Genomic DNA, 13463 nt, shown 5'->3' with positions numbered 1-13463 from the left:
TGGTGGAAAGCAATCCCTTTCTCTGAGGTGGGCGATCGTTGTGGACCTGTAAGAAGGCATTGGGGTGTTTGTGCCGTTCTCTTGCAGCAGTTTTGAGGACAAGGTTATCTCGTCCCCTCCCGACTCTCACTTAGAGTCAGCGTGGGGGAACTAATTGCTGCCTTCTTTAATAGATAAACCAAGGGCTGTTTAACCTTTGATGACTGAGTGAATCTGGGAAATAAATCGAACAATCTTAAACACAACGAATTATAGGGTCAAAAAGAAGCAGAATGCGATGGCAGGTCTGTTCAGCTGCTAAAATTGAGGTGCAAGGGGCCAGAACGTGACCCTCTCTCCTCCATCCAAATAAAAGGCTGTCCATCAGAACGGGAGTTCAGGGGTGGGGTGATCAGATATGGCACGTCTGTGGCAGGAGCCAGGCTCATCAATTACCATTGATGGACTGTCACCAGGGAGATATTCCCTTTGGCACAGAATCAGATAATGCTGAGTCAAAACCATGCCCTTCAGGAGATTTCAAAGGCCCTCACTTCTTACCCGATGCTATCACTTTTATTAGCAGCTGGAAGTGTGAGATGCAGTGAGGAAGCACCAGTTCCCCTGGGTTCAGTGCCTGGCTTTGCCAGTGATTTGCTGGATGCCCTTGGAAAAGCCAATTAAGTTTTTGTTGCCTCGGATTTCTCAGTTGTACAATCCAGAGCTGTTCGCAACCATAATTAACTCATAATCTGACCACAGTTTCAGGCGTGTGGTTTGCAAAAGGCAGGCATGATTATTTCAGAAATCGGGTATTGAAAGTATTAATAGATTTTTAAGGCCTGAAGCAATGACTGTGCTAATTTATTTATACAGCATTTTTTTAACCAGACCACAGAACCTCTTCCAGCAGCATCTACACTGCAGGCATGCCTGTAAGTCCTGCCTGTGCTACAGCACACCCTCTAAAGAGGTGTTAAGTCTAGATTTAAAGATCTCAAGTGACAGAGACTTCATCACATCTGTAGGTCAGCTGTTGAAAGGCTTATTTACCTGCATCACTAAAGTATACCATATTGCTAGTGTGAGTGTATCCAGGATCAGTTCCCACTGCGAGAAGATTAAAGAGCCGTAAATGTGAGCAATCTCTAATCCAAGTGGGAAGCTGCAGACGGTGACTGAGTGAGCTCTTTGCATTCTGGTGGATAAGCTGAATAGATTAGGGCTTAAACCTCTCAGGATAAAGCAGGCTTTCGAGATCTTAAATCATTCCTGGAACTCTCTCCATTTTTTCCAGCATCTTTCTTTGAGTTTTAGATGCCCAAACTGGAGAAAGTACCAAAACTAATCTCATTGACATTCCATTCAGATGCAACATCTCTGCACTACTTATAATCTCTTTCCTTACTTATTCATGGCTCATATTTGTGCTCTTAGCTACAGCTTTGTGCTGGTAGTTCATGTTTGACCGGTTTTCTACTGCGATACCCTATTTCTATTCCAACAAAGTTTTTGAACAGTCTCAGAATATCTGTTTACAACCCGATCAATGTTTAGACATAAGGGTAGGATGAGGAACTTGATGTTTTGATCTAAAATAACTTAACAAGTGCCCAGAAGTCAGTCTGAGTTGGAGAGGTGGAGTCAAATTCACAGCTGGAGTTGTTCAACCAAGACTTGAAAGGATATCTTGGACAGAGACTGGAATTAACTTTCAAGGTGGGGTTTGCTGCTGGAGCACATGAACCCTGGCATTAAGCTTATGAAACGCACTTTTTTTTTTTTTCTTTTTTTCCCCTCACTGTGGCTTTGAGCAAGAACCAGCTAAGGGAATTACACAGGATTAGATGCTGCAGACATTTATTCTAAATTTTTATTGCTGAAATGGAAAGGTAAGGAGGCCCCTGACCTGACCTGGGACAGTAGACCAAAATATGGCCAGGAGCGTATGAGCTTGGGATACATATACAGGAGAGAAGACGGACAGGGAGAACTGAGTTTCACTGGTGTGCATGTTACATCTGTTCTTTGCTGCTGCCTTATTTAAATACAAAGTCTCTGCAACACGTCTGTAAGTTTCTGTGGAACCACAGATGACCTCATGTACATCCAATAAGGACCCATCCCAAGTGCATGGCTATGTGGCCACAACACAAGAAATCACAAAAAAATCTTTGAGTCACCAGGCTATAGAAGAAAATTAGAAACAAAACATGTCCATTAAAAATTAATTAAAAAACCACCCCAACTGCTTCAACATGATAAAGGAACTATGGCTCTCAGATGTGCCCTCTTGCAGGGAGGGAGGAGGGTGTGTTTTTACAACGAGCTGTTGGAGCTGTCTCTCAGCGGCCACCTGCACCTTCTTTTGTTGCTCCTCCTCTGATCAGGTTCCCAACTTCTTCCCTTTGTTTCTGTTGCTTTACATCCTCCACCCCCTGGCTTTTCAGGAGTAGCCTAAGAGTTAATACAGCAGTGCAAAGCCCTGCCTCACCCTGGGATACAGCACTGGAAAATGCTGATGCTCTTGCATTTCTTCTGTTGGTCACAGAGCAATTAGTTGGAGTCTGACCCGAGCAGGAGGCTCTAGGGCTTGGCAAGAGGAGCCTTCCTCTGCCGATCTGTGCCGAGCAGCTGGCACACGCCCTGTGCTTCCACCACAGCCCTGCTGAAACCTGACTTAAAATAAATTAATTCCCTGACAAGTATTGCAAACACTCCTAGCAAAGATAACCCTGGAGACTCCGGCGTCCAAAAGCCTTCACCTTGTCACTGCCAAGAAGAGCCGGTGATTGCTCCGGCTATACACCGACCACTTCTAGAGCAGCTTGCATGGACATGGGATGGTGCAAACCTCCAAGGAGTGTCCCTCTACAAAGCTGTCATCCATGGATGAAGACGGAAATCAGGACAAGGAATGCAAGGAAGATGCAGGACAGTGGAAGAACAGATTGAGGAATGGTCTCTGGGAAAAAGCTCTGTGGGAAGTGAAGGGTATTGACAGGTAGGAAAAGGGGGTTTCACTAAATAGAAGGGAAGTTGTGGAAAGAAGCAAAAAATTCCAGGACCTGCTTTAATAAAAAAATTAAGAAAAAAAGATATAAGACAGTGGTAGAGACACCTGCAGAGAAACCTGGAGTTGAAAACTACTTGCTTACCTGAACTAAACACAAGGTTGGCTAATTCCAATTAATAAACTCAAGTTAAGAACGCCTTTTTCTTGCCAAGTGGATATATCATGCTAAGTAGAATGGACAGTGAAGGAAGACAGTGGGCAGAAGGAAAAAAAAAGAGCATACACTAAGTGGGAGGTGTCAGAAGGATATATCAGAGGCCATACCAAAGAAGCAACAGATTTTAGTGTTCACTGTTGAGAGGAATAAAGGGCAAATTGGGGGAACGAAGAAGTAGAGATGAGAATTGTCCAAACCAAATGATGACTAAAAATCAGGAACAGTGAAACCAGCAGAAAGGGAAGCTGAAAGGAATGGGGACAAAATCCTGTACAACAATAGTGAAAGGAAGGGGGACTACCGGCAGAGGGGGAAGGGGGAAAGGTTTGCAAGGGTGAAAGGGAAGAGCAAGTTCCTCTGCAAAATCTTGTACTGAAAAACCATGATCAATCACATAATGAAATATTTTGGCCTCTGAGAAAGTCCCTGAGGAGCTTCATACAGAGCTTCCAGCTGCTGTGTTCAGATAGACAAATGTCATCTTCTCAAAGGTTTTGTATTGCTGTGTATGGAGCTGGATTATGGAAGGAGGCAGTGCCATGATTTACCATGTCATATATTAATAGTATCAAATTATGGCTCTGTGGTTATTGGGGTGGAGTATGTTTTACTCCTGGCAATAAATGTAGTGTTTGCCTTGGGATGTCAATAAAATATCTGCCCTAATTGCTATCGATTTATTCATTCATTGTAATACGGTACAACAAAAACCAGCACTCCTGCTTTGTCACAGTCCCTGCAGCAACAACAGCAGAGCTCTCACAAAATCCATTTTGCACAGCAAACTCAGGATTTCAGATGGGGACAAACCTCTGTGAAACTCCCAGCAACTTCAGCTCTCCGCTGGGATACCAAGGGGCCACAGTCCATCAATTCGTATTGCTGTGGACAAGTGACTGATGTTCACTTTTGCCTCTTCCATCATCTGCTGCTGAATGGGAAGAGAAAACCTCTCTCTCCTTTCTTTCTACCTCAATTCAACAGTGAAGAACAAAGCTTCCCCTAAGTGAAAGTGTAAGCTTAGATATCCCATTGGTTACGAGGCATGTTTGCAGCCTGCAGAGATGCTCAGCAGCACGGTGATTGGCTTTGCTTAATAACGGTGACAAAAGCTCCTTATCCTGCCAAAGCAGCATTAAAACGTCCCCTGGACAAAGGGCCGGGCGTGCAGCAGCAGTGCTGCGGGGCTGACGGCTCTCGCCCAAAGACGCCCGGCTTCTGCTGTGCTGTGTTTACAAGGCAAGTGGGTTTTATGCTACTTTTGGCTCAGTGGGATCCTGCCAGTATAACAAAACCTCCTCTCTTTTACCTGGGAGGAGGCAAACCACTTAAGTGGAAAGATTAACTCTGATGTGGCTCTGAAGCTGCTCCAGAGGGGCAGAAGCGATGCAGCGGTGCCTCCAGCTTGGAGAGCACAGGCTCGGGATGGGGCCAAGGGCTGGCTGCTCAGCTCACAGCTTTTTTTTTTTTCTCCCAGTTAAAAAAAAAAAAAAAAATTGTTTTTTGCTATTCCCATACTTCAAACAATGCTCAGGATATCACGCAATCCCAGAACAAGGCTGCTGATGCTTATAGCATGATACAGAAATAGGAGCCCCATTTCCTACCTCGCTGGTACCCTCAGTCATGGCTTCTTACTTTGTCCTGGGGATGTCTCTACATCCCCTGCTTCTCCAGATACCTCTCCCAGACGTGAATGTGTGTGCTGGCAGTTAGAGTTAGCGCAGGCAATTACACTTCTGGGGTTTTTCTCTGGTCTCACCTCACCTGAGCAAGTCAATTAATCTCCCTGCATCTCAGTTGCTCTGCCTGTAAAACAGATAATAATGCGGGCACCACCCAGTGTGGCTTAATCGAGGTGCTGGCATCTCCCTGGCTGAGAGGGCTGCAGAGGTACGATGGGTTTTTTATCTGAGGCAAAGTAAAATGCCATTGTCTGACTGGTGGTCATTATAGCTGTGGAACTGCTAGCAGCCTGTGCCCACCCCCGGGATTCACTGGGTCACCTCCCAGGACCTCCCACCCGCTGCAGCTCTGAGCCACGGGAGACGCTGCTAAAAATAACAGTACTGGCACTGCTGCTCAGGACGCTTCAGTTCATCTATTTTCCTTTTTTTAAAGCACTGATTTCACTGACACTTCTTTAAAAAATAGGAGGAAGGAAGAGAGAGAAATCATTCAATTAGAGATGAAAATATTGGCCCTGTTAGGCGGTTGCTGCTGAATGGGGCAGGAGGAAGGTGAACTGCAAGCATCTCATGTTGGGAGCAAGGGTGTGCGGGGCGTAAGGGTCTCCGTTGCAAATAGCTGCCGGTCTGACATGAGGAGAGCAAGGCTATGAAGGGAGACAGCCCCAGAGGGACGATGGAGCTTGCCCAAGGTTGTGCACTGGGGGTAGAAACAGTGTCCAACTCCTCTGGGAGGACAGGCCATCCCCCGATGACAAAACCTCTCCCCATCTCCCTCATCCACGCTGTGTTATTCCTCACAGCACTACGGAGTGTTACTCCGAGCCTTTCTTGCAGTGAAAAGTGTCCCAATTAGATTCCAGGATGAAAATTTACCAATTAAGTAACTTTTCTACAGAGGAAATTGCTGCGCACATGCCATATCTCTTCAGGAGGAGATGTCCATTAGTGCTAATTGTGTTGGTGGCTTTGGTAATGGAGACACTGGTCTGTTTGGAGTTGGAAGGACAAGCTTAATCCTATTTCAGTTATGCTACTGAACAGAAAGCGGCTGTTAATTACTTTAGTCACTCATTCTCTGGATCACAGTGTAACCCATGATCCAGAGGGGAAAAGTTTTGTATGCCATTATCACATCCCTTGCATCAACTAATGACTCCAAAAATAAGGACCACGTTTCAATTAGTAGTAATTTCTACGTGCTTTGTGATAACTCTATTTTCAGCATACACTCTTCAAACACTTCATATTTTACTGCAGAAAATGTATTGTGATAAAGCTGGGAAAGCTATTTATTGGGTATTTTTGGTATATGATGAGAGCTTTTTTGGCATTAGTCCATCTTATGTCCACTTGGATTTTAAGGAGAGACTAAGTGGCTCTGACATGAGTAGAGGAGGGTGAGCAAACTGAAGAAATTGTAATTGGAGTAAATGAACTTTTTAAGACTCAAATTGGACTGTAAGAAGAACCACTCTAGAGTTTGGATAATCTTCACATTCCCCAATAACAACTTATTCCAAAAAATAAGCCTGCGGCTTTGCAGCTGGTGGTGTGTACACAAGCAAGACACGGGAGCTGGGGCAGGCTGGAGCCCTTCTCTGAAAAATCGTTTGTGTTCTCAGCAAAACATATCCTTCCACACGATATGTTGGCCATCTTCCTAAAATTTCAATTTTTCACTGGAAAGCTATAGATTTGTCTATGGAAACCAATTTCTTCTCATAATTTGTGGTTTAGGGACCGAAAATGTTGGTTTACTATAAAATAATTAAAAAGATTTCCCAAATTCCTACCTGTTCTCATTTTCTCATCCAGTTCCCGTTAGTCTGTGCTCATCCATCTTAAAGCATAAAAGGAAGGGAGTTTTGGGGGGTTTTGTTTTGGTTTTGTTTGTCTGTTTGTTGTGGGTTTTTTTTATTTTAATAATGCAATCCTAAAACAACATTTGAAATTCAGGTGCTGACATGTCTGAATGGGCGCACTGAGCCTTCAGAATAATTTTTGTGACAGGCAGACAGGTGAAAGGGAGAAATCACAGGAGGATTCAAATGTCTTCTAAAATGCAAGAACCAACCTGAGAGTTCACAGGATGCTGAAACAGATGGCTTTCTGAGAGGTAATCTATTTCCTCAATTTGGTGTTGTGGAAGGCACATAAACATTTCTGAAGGAGAAGACGACTCCTTGTCTTTTGATAAAAGGCACCTGCCCTCCATGCAGCCAGTACCTGAACAAAGAAGAAAAGAGATAAAACTGAAAAAAAAAAAATAAAAATGAGGTTGCATTTTTCAAGTCTTTGTTAGAAAAAGGATGTAGAGGGGGTGAATACTCCTAATTATTATCTGAGAAGCATTCACAGACACTAGCTTTGGGGAAGCCTGTGGCAGGTTGAGAGCACATCAGCAAGTACACGCAAATGAGGAGGTACCTGCTCAAAGAAAAACAATGCATAAAACATCCTGCTTATGCAAATGTATGATGATGACATTACCAGGCGCTGATTAGGAAATAAATCTGATTTGCTTAGGGCCCTTTTTATCAACAATATGCTGGTTTTTTAAGGTTTCTGGTAGCTGTAACCTTGGCTCATTCCTCCTTATTTGGCTGTCCCCTGAGGTTAGGTCCAGTACTTTGGAGATTAGCAGGGGAGGGAAGGCTCCTGCTCCAAGGGTGTCCCTCAAGTAAGATTCCAGACACAGCTGATGAACAGGTAAGGGTGGCGTTTGTGCTTGCCACAGCTGAAAATGGCTCTTTATCCATTCTGTAACCTGCGTTGTTCTTGCTCCTAAGGATGCTCAGGTATACATCAATTCCTCTCCAGCCTTGTCCCATAAGGGAGAATCTAGTCATGCAGCAGAAGGAAAAATACTGGAATAACTTATAGAGTAGGTTGGTTAGAAGTTTACTTCTTGCTGTGTTTACAAAGGATTATAACTTTCCGGTTTTCACTGCAGGGACAGAGACATCAGGAAATGGCAGGAACCAGCTCCACCAGCTGATGTGGTCCCAGATACCAAATAGCAGCACAGTCCTCCTTTGATGGTGTTCATTGCTAGGAAGGTTTTTTCTGATAAACAGTGGCCATTAGCACATTCTGCAAGTGCCTTTTCTAAGCCCATCTTATCTTGGCATCTGTGACCTGCAGATACTGGTTCCTAGCTCTACAAATTGGCAACAGATCACATTAACAGATGGGCCTTGAGTACGCGCGTGCCAGGACTCATTATGCGCCTCTTTTTTTTTTTTTTCAAGAGCTGTGTGTGAACTCTATCCAGGTATGTGGCAACATCTCTCATGTCTGGGATCATGGTGGTACACCTTTGTTGTACAAGAAAGGAGCTGCCTCCATTTGCGATGCACTCTGAAGTCCTCACTCACACTCAAAAGGAGCGAAGCATCTGTCCGGTTTGAGTGAACAACTGTGCGTCCATTTTGGATAGCTTGGAGTGGGCTGCTGGCAGCCTGCACAAAAGGAAGCTACTGGGACCCATCCAGTCCTCACCAGGCTCCCAGTCTTGGTAGATTTTCCCAGCCAAAGAAAACCTCAAACACTGCCTCAGCTGATATTCCCAAGGCAGCCACAGCACAGGGAAAATGGGGCATGGAGTAGGAATTTTCTGGCACATGGCAGCAGGTTGCAGACAAAGCCCACAGAAAGGATGAATGGAGTCTGGGTATTTTACTGCTCAGGGCACATTGCTGGGACTGCCTCCACTGCAGAGCTGGGCAGTTACAGGTTGCAGCTAAAGGACATAGGCACTGAAGGCACCTCTTCATCTAACAGGCACTGGTTTTGAAACTTTTAGCTTAATTTGTATAACTTTAGGTCTGTGTTATGTACCTGATGGAGAAAGACTCGACCCTTTGTCTTCCTGAAGATCACAGCAACTCTGCTGCCTCCCCGGTTGTGTCAACCTCAAATTTTTCTTCCTGGGAGAAGTATGTCATGCACTGATCTGTCAGTCACTTCTTCAGGGATACTGAATCTATTAAAAAGAAAAACCTGGTTTTAAATGACATGTGATACTAAACTGTCTCATTACCTCCAAAGTGAGATGAAATGCATTCTCTCTACATATTATTTTTTCCCCTATGTCTCAGTATTATTCTTTGTTCATGGGAATGGTGTTTAGCCCGGAAGATTATAGACTGGTCATAACCAAAGAAAAGGAGAGAAAGATTTACTCCAATCATGTCAAAGGGACCTCAGTGAATATTAACTGATAAAGTATACACAGATCTCAGCACACCCTCATTACCCGCCTGTGAATTTAGCCGGCTTGATAAATGGGAGCAGTTTATAGAGCAGGCAGAAATTGATACGGAAGAGGTTTCTATCTGGAATGCTCTGTATAAATTACTGGATGCTTATCTGTGAGTAATTCCCTTGCATATGCTAACTGTCCAGACGCTTACAGCCTATGGCAAAGACATTAGATAACCTTCGATTCACAGTTGCCGGGGGCAATCTTCATGCTAAATAAATAGTTCATCTCTTTTGGACTCAAATGATATATCTGTTTGCAAGCATCACAAGTACTGGTCTAGAAATGGATACTTAAGCTATGATTTTTTTTAAGCTGTCCTTCCTTTTTTTGTGCCTGCAATTTGTGGCTGCACTTCATGTAATTTAGCAGCCTGTTACTTCTGCCTCGTCTATTTTATCCATCAGGTTTCTGATGTGCCCATCTAGGTGCCTGTCAGGTAGATGGACAGTTAAAGACATGATTTTTTAGCTTACTCTTTCTTTCTATACATGCTCTATTAAGGGCACAAACTACCCCAAGCACGTTCCTATATTTGCCCATTAGGCAACTTTGCCCACGGTTCTTTCTTGCTACAGACCTATGTGCTGAACAGAAAAGGAAATATTTTCTACTGAGCTCTGCAGGCTTGAGATCAGAATTCATCTGAGCAAAAAGTGAGGCCAAGAAGCGGGCAGGGTGAAAATGAAGCACTCAATACATAAAGGAAAGAGCATTTCCCAGCACTCAGACAGGTGAGTGACAAATATCATCTTCTTTTGACATAAGTCCCCCCACCCCAGCTTAATACAGACATTGCATAGCATTTATTTGGCATAAGCTGGGTTTATAGCTCTATTTTCTAGAAATAGAATCACTATCTCTGCCTGGAAGTCAAAGCAGATTTTTTTCCCCTGAGGGAATTGCATTGGCACTCACAGCCCATCTTGGAGGCCAGTGCCAACCAAGTGTAAATGAACCAGGGGGAAGTTCATCTCACAAAGAGAAAACTTCAGGCTGCCGAAAGGCTCCAGGCAACTTAGAGCAGCAGATCAAAAACAGATGGACAGAAGCTGCTACTTCTCCAGCCATCAAGCGCTAAGCCAGGGATGCCCATCCTGTTGTGACCCAGCTCTTGAGCCAGGGAAATTTTCGGCCTCACGGTGAAGGTGAACTGAAGATGTGATCAGTGAATTGAGAGCACGTGCCCAAAAGCAGTGGTGTGCTGGGACATGAGTCACACATGGATCTGCTGTCCCTGCCTGGAGGGACACAGCCTCCTGTGGAGGGTCGGCACAAGGCTCAGGTGGTCCCAGTCACTGCCTTTGACTTAAATCTGCTGCTACACATCAGTCAAAACGTGCACCTTCAGGCTAACCAGGAACAACCTGAACAAGAGTGTCTGCACCAGCCTCCTCACCCCAGCTATGAAAAACCTGGAGATTATTATTAAAACCTGGGCTTAAGACACTATTCACCCAACAATATTCTTTGCTCTAACTTTTGCTGCCTAACAAGTTGTGCTGGTAAGTGCAATTTCCCTTGGAAATTATCAGTGAAGCTGGCTCTGTTTGTTTGCTGGATTTGTATTTCTCAGCCCTGGAAGAGGTGCTGATCCCATGCCTCATTCTTGGCATTGCCAGGGTCCCTGGCAGAAAGCTGTGCACAGATCTCTCCATAGGGAAATACTTCATTAATCAAGTGCTGACAGACTTCCTCGCTATTTTTTTCCCCATGATGGTCAAACACGTCATTTTTGCTCCTAAAAGATGTTGCCTGCAATTCTACCCAGCGCAGGTGCATCACACAAGCCTCAGTAGTGGTAGAGGGTCTGGTGCTCAGCCTGTATCTTTTGGGAAAGGAGCAGCACTTCCCACCAGGCCTCCGGGAACTCGTACAGACGCAGACACAGAGCTTGTCTTTTGACAAGCTTCTTCCACCTTCTGGGGTTTAACAGCTGGTGGCAGTCCATTTCTCCTCGTCAGAGCCTCTGTGAATGCTGTAAGCTATGGCATCATGTCCAGGCTTGGCTGCTCTCTCTCTCAAAGCCAAGATTAACCCATCCTTTCCCCAGTTTGCTGTGTGAAAGCAGCACCCAGCAGCTGTCCACAGCTGCAAGGCAAAGCTAAGTACCTGGGGTCCATACCCCCATCCAGGGGTATCCCACCCCTACGGTGGGGGTATCCCAAGGTCTGATATGGAGGCAAAACAACAACATATCTTGTTCTCAGTGGCTTTCCTGATGATATCCAATATTTTGCAAGCTTTTTTTGGCTGCCACTGCACACTGAACTAATGATATTGGAGGACTGTCAAGAGCGAATCCAGCTATGCCCAGTCCAAACTCAGCGCACATAGAGATAGCTCAGATTATTTCCCCCTAGATGCATTATGGCCAGTTACACCACAGATCAGATTTACCTATTCATGCAGATTTCTGAGATCCTTCTGAGGTTCCCAGCCATCGTGATGGCATTTGACTGCCCAAAAGACCTGAGCTCTTCCCCCTCGCTCCGGCTGTGTTGTTAGCAAAGGCACAGCTGAAGGGATGCCCCGTTTGGTGGGGTATCAGAGGAGCAGATACTGCACACCAAGCTCAGCTCTCTTTGGGCCTCTTGCCCACCGATTCCTGCTCATAAGAATCTGAAGACAGATTTTACGTCACTATTATTTTTTCATAAAAAGCTGACATCATTGACTATAAAGGTCAATGAGTGGAAGAAACCTCTTTGCATTAGTCTCTTTAGTTGAAATCTGGGAGCTACTGCCCATCTTCCAGGGTCACGCTGGAGACAAACCCAAGGTCCGAACTCAGCAGCAAGCTACCACTCCACTAGAGCCGGCCAGTGCAAATAACATCTCTTGCCACTGCTGCATGCCTGTGATTTGGGTCAAAGAAACCTTTTTCTGCATACTTTCAACAACAATTTGCACAAATTCCTTTAGACCCAGGGTCCAACGAGTGTCATATGCAGAAGGAAACTGGGTGCAAGTTTCTTTGTCTCGGCAGAACCGTGCATGTTTCCAGCTCAAAGGAGTGAAAATCTAGATGCTATTTCTGCCTCCTCATGGCTTGTTGCAACAAGGATTCTCCCTATTACCTTTCCCAGAGGGGAGAAGAGTTGCCTTCATTTCTAAATTTAGCTTTAATGAGTGCAAAATGAATAAGGTAGCAGGGGAACCTAATCTGGTTAGCAGAGCAGCAGCAGAAAGCACAAGATGTTTGTGTACAATGTTGGATTTTGATTTCCTGTGCTGAATCCACAGGAGCATTGAAAGGATTCAAGGCTCCTGAAACTTCAGTGTTTTTGTGGATATACAGTTGGGTACGAATTAGGCAGGTAGTCCTTACGGCCAGTGATGACAGCAGAGCTCTATTTGGCCTTGGGCAAATACACACGCCTGCTGACTTTGCTGCTTGGATGCTGTTTATAAAGGGAGAAATAGCACAGGCTGGAATATATAAAGTTCTGTGCAAAATTATCTACTTGCCACAGCTTGCAGCTGTACTTCACTCCTAACAAGTACCCTCTGGCTGTTCCCGCTATCATCCGTGCTCTCTGGTCTGACAGCGCCTGGGTTGCCTTCCTCCTCCAGTCCTGGAGCACTACAGAGCAATGTTCATTCATCTAAGTTTGAAGCAAAATTATTTGCTGCATTTATTCAACTCCAAGATCCCAAAGCAACAGTATTAATGCACCTCTGCTTTGCTCCAGACCTGATTCTCCAAGTCTCTACTGATACCTTTTGGTCCTGACTTGCATTATCCTTTCTACCCTTCACAGCCCAAGAGTGCTGCTGAACTCATCTAAGCTGCATGGCAGTATAGATCTGCAAAATATCTAAACAGACAGAATGCCCTGTCTGACTTTTGGAGCTGGGATTTGGGATTTACACAAAATGTTTTGTCCAAGGACCCAAACTAGTCAACAAACCTTACAGGCCCAAATTCCTTGGTCCATTGCTGGGAAGTAGCTCCAGAGGCCAAAAAAAAATTGTCACCACTGTAACCAAAGTAGCTTCACTGCCCAAAAGCACAAAGAAGAACATGTACAGAGAGATAAATTATTCAGATGCCACTGCAGGACATTTTAAACCAGGACTCCAGAATTAGCACCTGGCACTTGTCAGAAATGGCAGAGGATGGCTCATGATAGTGAGTGATTAAGGCGTTTCCTTTGGTCTCATATGAAAACCGAACCTATCTTCAGAAACAATAAATTCTGCTAGTCCTGTGCTGACGCCACCACTTTCTGGAGAGTCCTGGGGCATCCTTGGAGGTCTCTGGGCCAGACACACATAAAGGATGTGCAGATT

Source organism: Aquila chrysaetos, chromosome 5 (assembly GCF_900496995.4).
Source record: "Aquila chrysaetos chrysaetos chromosome 5, bAquChr1.4, whole genome shotgun sequence".
Lineage (NCBI taxonomy): Eukaryota > Metazoa > Chordata > Aves > Accipitriformes > Accipitridae > Aquila > Aquila chrysaetos.
This window is presented reverse-complemented; position numbering follows the sequence as displayed.